Raw genomic sequence first — 6,095 nt, 5'->3', positions numbered from 1 at the left:
TGTATGTCAATTATATCTCAACATAACTGGTAAGATAAAAAAAGAAATCAAGTGTTTATTACCTGGATGCATGCAAAAAAAACAAACAATAACAGACAGAAAACATGAGCATATGTTTCTGAAAAACTCTGTTTTCCAGTGTTGATGGTGGAATATTTTAAGCATCAGGGGTAGTGACTATGCCCTAATTTGAGAATTTTCTAATTACCTAATCTTATGAGTCTTTATGAGACTAGAATATTAGAAATATCCTGCTTCAACACTATCATCTTCATTAAAACCTCAGCTGTGTGGCTATAAATGTATGAAAATAGTTAGCAGGGAGGTTAATCTGGGAACTGGCAAAATTTTATTTTAGCTGATTTCTTAAAAAGGAAAATTCTGGAGTTCCAGTCATGGCTCAGTGGAAACGAATCTGACTGGCATCCATGAGAAAGTAGGTCTGATCCCTGGCCTTGCTCAGTGGGTTAAGGATCCGGCATTGCCGTGCGCTATGGTGTAGGTAGCAGACATGGCTCAGATCCCACATTGCTGAGGCTGTGGCATAAGTCAGCAGTTGTAGCTCTGATTCAACCCCTAGCCTGGGAACATCCATATGCCATGGGTGCAGCCCTTAAAAAAATAAAATAAAAGGAATATTCTCTAGAAATAAATTTATATAAATATACTTTTTAGGGTTTTTTTTGGGTTTTTTATTGGTTTGTTTTTTGTCTTTTGTCTTTTTTAGGGCCACACCTGAGGCATATAGAGGTTTCCAGGCTAGGGGTCAAATTGGAGCTGTAGCTGCTGGCCTACACCACAGTCACAGCAATGCCAGATCCAAGCCTCACTGAGCCTACACCACAGCTCGTGGCAATGCCGGATCCTTAACCTACTGATTGAGGCCAGGGATGGAACCTGCATCCTCATGGATCCTAGCCAGATTTGTTTCTGCTGAGCCATGACGGGAACTCCCAAGAGTTCTTAAATAAAGTTGAAACCCATTTATCCTTCCTTTGATGATTTATCATATTGTGTAAATACAGTCTCATGTACAGTGGAGGCAGATTAAGAATACAGCAAATGACCCTGGCCAGAAGGATTCAAAGGGAAGTTCTAGTCAAAGTCCTAACTCTGCATCCTGGTCTTTCAAACTGGCCACTCCAGTTACACTATGTTTCTTCACCTCAGTACCAACCGCCCTGCCAGCCAGGATATCCTTGCATCCCTCAGAAGAGCAGATTTCTTCACTCCTTCCCAAGCTTTGCTTATACTCTTCCTCCATGCATCGCACTCCCTGGAAAAAATATTTCCTCTCTTCTTTGCCTATTCAGATCACCTCTAGTTTTAATAGCTGCCTCAAACTTCAACTATTCAGTAAGTGTGTCTGCTGGGCTCCCCTCTCCCTAGATGTCTCCTATTGCACAAAAACTCTGCATTCACTCAGACCCTTTCCCGGCGTACTATTCCTCAACCAGTGCATGAATATCGGTCTTATGGCCTCAGATAGCTTGGAAGTGACAGACATCAAGAACCCTACCTTCACTTTCCACAGTACCCAACAAAGTGTGATGCCTACAGTCAAGCATTTAGTGCCTTTAGGATACAATCAATGTAAACTCACATTCCTGTAAATAAATTTCAACGTGCAAGAGCCAAGTGTAAAAACCTCAACTTTATACAATCCTCTACCTTAATGAGGAAGTTAAATCCACTCAGATCTAAGTCCAGCTGCTGTTTTTCCCAACAGGAACATTGAATAATTTCCCCAGACTGCCCGTCAGCTATCTGGTTTTAGACATCAATTTTATATTTTCCATAAAAAATTAAGGAAGCTTGCTTAGTAATGTTTCCATTACATGAGAGGTTTTAAATACTTGAAGTATTCAATTTGGATCCCATTAATATCCTGGTAGAGAGGGGTAAATACTAAAGCTGTTATCTGTGGGACCCTATGCACAGGTGCACTCAGTTTGCCTAGACCTTAGTCCTCAAGGAGGTAGTCTTTACTTTCATTAATTCAGACTCCACTGAACGAAGTTGTGATTACTTGCAAGGGCTAAGGTCCAAAACGCAAAGAAAATCCAGTGAACGAACAGAGGAAATATTCAAACCATTTTGAAAGGAGATCATTTATAACAGTTAACTTGCTAATTATAAGTCATTTATTTTTCCTACTAATTAACATTATCATCTAGTAATTCTCAACTTAACTACAGCATGCATTAGAACCACCTGGACCCTTGAAGTTCCTGCAGTGGCACAGCTGAAGGAATATGACTAGGAACCATGAGGTTTCAGGTTCAATCCCTGGCCTCGCTCAGTGGGTAAAGTATCCGAAGTTGCCATGAGCTGTGGCGTAGGTCACAGACATAGCTCAGATCTGGCTTTGCTGTGGCTGTGGTGTAGCTCCAATTAGACCAACTAGACTGCAGCTCCAATTAGACCCCTAGCCTGGGAACTTCCATATGCTGTGGGTGTGGCCCTAAAAAGCCAAAAAAAAAAAAAAAAATCACCTGGACCCTACAACATATCCATGAGGAATCTGCATTTATTGTGAAAAGGGGCCAAGACTCATGACCTTCCTATGAATAGATACCCAACATGTGTCCTACCCAACACATGGCTGCTGGGTGGGACCAGGGAGACAGTGCTCATTGTTGGAAGAAAAGTGGCAACAGCGGGGAATTTTGCCACTAAGAGCCTGTCCAGTCCATGCACAGGGGGGCCATGAGTGGTCTTATAAACATAAAGGCTTTGAACCTCTCTTTTCTAATTATATGCCATCTGGAAAAGGCAAAACTGTGGGAACAATGAAGAGATCGGTGGTTGCCAGGAGTTTGGGAGAGAGCGGAGATCAACACTAACAGAGTATGGAAGTGTTTTACAGCAGTGAGAATATGTTGTATGATATTATAATGATGGATATATGCCATCATACTTCTGTCCAAACCAAGAGTATGTGCAACACTACTCCATTAAAGTGAACACTAAAGTGAACTGTGGACTTTGGTGATCATGATATGTCGACGTAGTTTAAAAAAGAAAAAAAACTGACCACTCCAGTGAATTATGTTGATAATGGCTATGCACATGTGCGGAGAGGACATATGGGGAATTTCTGTAACCTTCCATCAATTTTATTGTAAATCTAAAACCAATTTTAAAAAATAAAATCTTTAAAAAAAAGAATTAACACTCAGTGCAAACATTTTTGGCAAAACTTTTGTTTCATATATATATGTATATATTATACATATACATATATATATGTATATTACATATGTTTGTTTGTTGTTCTGTGGTGTGAAATGTATTTGTAAGATCCAAAAAGTTTGCCAGCCACTTGTTATATTGGTAAATAAAAGCACAAATTAATCTTTTAAAAAAAAGGAATCACCTGAACTTCATCACCACCATCTCTGATTCCGTAGTTCTAAGATAGGCCTGAGAATTTCAGTTTCTACAAGTACCCAGGTGGTGTTGATACTGTTTGCTGGGAACCATCCATTGAAAACCACTGATCTATTCAATATTTTCCCATAATTTGAATATACTCTACAGTGCAAGCTGAAAGTTTATCTGACGATACAGTATTTTAGAGAATATCACTCTGGTGGAAAGGGGAGAGGTAGCAATTTCAAACTGCAGGAGTTACCAGTTATCAGCTAATCATAGCTTTCAATTAAAGTGCTTTCATTATAGGTTCCTTGCTGAGCAGAGCACTGGGCTTTTTTTAAAAGACTGGATCAGGGCCACACAAAGGTTTTGACTTGCACTTTGTATCCACTCAGAAGCCTGAAAGTAAGTCCCCCTAACTCTACCCCCACCCTAACCAATTGAGGAGTGAGCTTACATCACTGAGTTCAACAAGGCAAAAATATCAAGATCATGGGCTTTGGAATCAGATAAAACTACTTGAGGTCCAAGGTGTATGACCTTGGAGAAATGATTTAACGTCCCTAAAATGCAGTTTACCTTAAGAAGTGGACACACCATCGTACTACTGAGATCCCTCTTCAGTGAAGGATTTCTTGGCCCAGCAGTTGGGAGCACTACTACAGCCAGCCTTCAGCTCTCAGCCCCTCTGGATGGCCTTACTGCTGAGGATTCCCCGGTCTTTCTTTAAAGATACGCCCCTTCCTTGACCACGCCCCTTCCTGTGACCGCCCACTTTAAAGTCTAATTGACGCAGGAACATGAAAGCCTGGCTATCTCAGCCCAATGGGGTTAACTCTGACTGTTAACTCCCCTCACTTCAGACTCTCCATGGGGAGGTTATCCTTCACCTGTGTTTACAGCTCCCACCTCTGCCCAAGCCTGCTATTCTTGTATTCCTTACCCAGGTGTGGATCCCAAAGGCGCTGGTTAATAAATATTTTAAGCACACTCAACTCCATCTCAGACCTTCCTTTTTAAGATATCAAACGTGGGACGTGCATTTAAAGACAAACAGGTGGATGAAAACTCTAAGAGGCAGGAATTATATAGATTCATTCACTTAACAGTATTTATTGGGCCAGACTCTGTTCTAGATCTAAGAATACAGAAATGAATACAGATGGCTAAAGTTTAAGAAGAAAGGCCAAGAAAAGCATTGAGGTTGAAACCAATTTTAAGCTACAGAAATGACTTTTTGCTGTAAAAAGAGAATAGTACTTCTTCCCATCCCCCACTGCCCAGGTGTTTTGTTTTTTTTTTTTAATTGCCTAAGCTTACAAAATTCATTCTGTTCAAAAAATACTTGATCATTAGTCTTAGCAGGTTAGTCTCAGCCTGTTTGATAAATTTCCAAATTTCCTTCCTAACCTCCATGCTGCTGTTACACTACACTGGGTTGTAGGAAATTGTGAGGCTAAAGTCCTATTCACCTAGACACTTCATGTTCTGTGCTTATAAAACCTGATAAAGTCTCTTTAATGCCCCCACGGTCACATGCCTGCCTAGACACACCAGTTGTGTATTTACTGGGTTTTTGTGGCTTTAAGCTCTAACCAGGAGATGGTGCACAGGTTTTGCTATTTTTTTCAAATCCCACAAACCTATAGGGTGGTTCACTGCAGCCACCCAGGGCTCACCACCCAGAACAGGTTACAGAGATCCCTTCTCAGAGACTCAGTAATATATTAACTCTCATCACTTCCTCTAAACCCTCTCAGCATCAGAAACCCATTTCTACTCTATTTGAGAATTAGGATCTTACCTTCCGAGACACTTTATCCTCGTCAGCCTAAGAGGTTAGACTTTTGACACTCATAAGCCGAGAAGAAATCTCTTTCCCTCTGATATTTGTGGAAACATCCCTTTTCTGAGCTTTAAACCTCAAACACCTGAATATTTGAATGTGAAGAAAGGCTGAGGAGGTAATTGAGTGCTCCAGGGAGTGGGAAAGATCATTGGTTAAATTTTCTGAATATTCTCTTCTCCTAAATATCAGTTGTCCTATAGATGGCCTCCTCGAGGCAACCTCTAGCCTCTCCAACACTGTAATAAAGCAAGGTTATTTATTACTTTGACTCTCTCCTAGCATGTTTTGCAGTCTTGTCTTTGCCTGGGTATCCTGCCTTCCACCCAGCATTATGTAATGATGCCAGGCATGGTCTCCGTAGGAAGTTAAATCAGTATATTTATCTTTCTCCTTTCATATCTCCTGTCTCTGCACCTTCTTTATCTATCTTCTTTTATTTCTCTACCTACCTCTACAACTAGCCCTATTTTAAATTGCATTGAATGTTGTCCATTAACTGAAACATCATGTTCCCTACTCCATCTTCAGGGTGTGAAGAGTAGGCTTTATGCTACCTACTTCAAAACTTGAGATATGTTTTGATCTCAAGTGACTTTTCTCTGTAACTCAGAGACTTTCAATTAAAAGAAAACTCTCCAACCCACAGAGTGGAGGAAAATGTTTGCAAATTATATATCTGATAAGAAACTTCTGTCTTAAATATATGAAGAACTCTTACAATTCAATAATAAAAAGACAACTAAGCCACTGAAAAACAGGACAAGGATCTCAATAAACATGTCTCTGAAGAAGATGTACAAATGGCCAATAAACATTCAAAGATGCTCAACATCATTAGTTATCAGGAAATTGCAAAACAAAAGCACAA

The 6,095-nt window shown here is 40.2% G+C and overlaps 1 non-coding gene across 1 annotated transcript; it reads left to right on the top strand.

Annotated features, from left to right (window-relative positions):
- Positions 1-2,453: 2,453 nt before the first annotated feature.
- On the top strand, positions 2,454-2,587 carry LOC125131887 (small nucleolar RNA SNORA11). Its single transcript, XR_007136064.1, has one exon. It is a non-coding gene; the product is annotated as a small nucleolar RNA SNORA11 (small nucleolar RNA).
- Positions 2,588-6,095: the final 3,508 nt, after the last annotated feature.

Source organism: Phacochoerus africanus, chromosome 7, assembly GCF_016906955.1.
Source record: "Phacochoerus africanus isolate WHEZ1 chromosome 7, ROS_Pafr_v1, whole genome shotgun sequence".
Classification (NCBI taxonomy): domain Eukaryota; kingdom Metazoa; phylum Chordata; class Mammalia; order Artiodactyla; family Suidae; genus Phacochoerus; species Phacochoerus africanus.
Note: the sequence above shows the minus strand (reverse complement) of the source record. Positions and strands in the feature narration are given on the sequence as shown.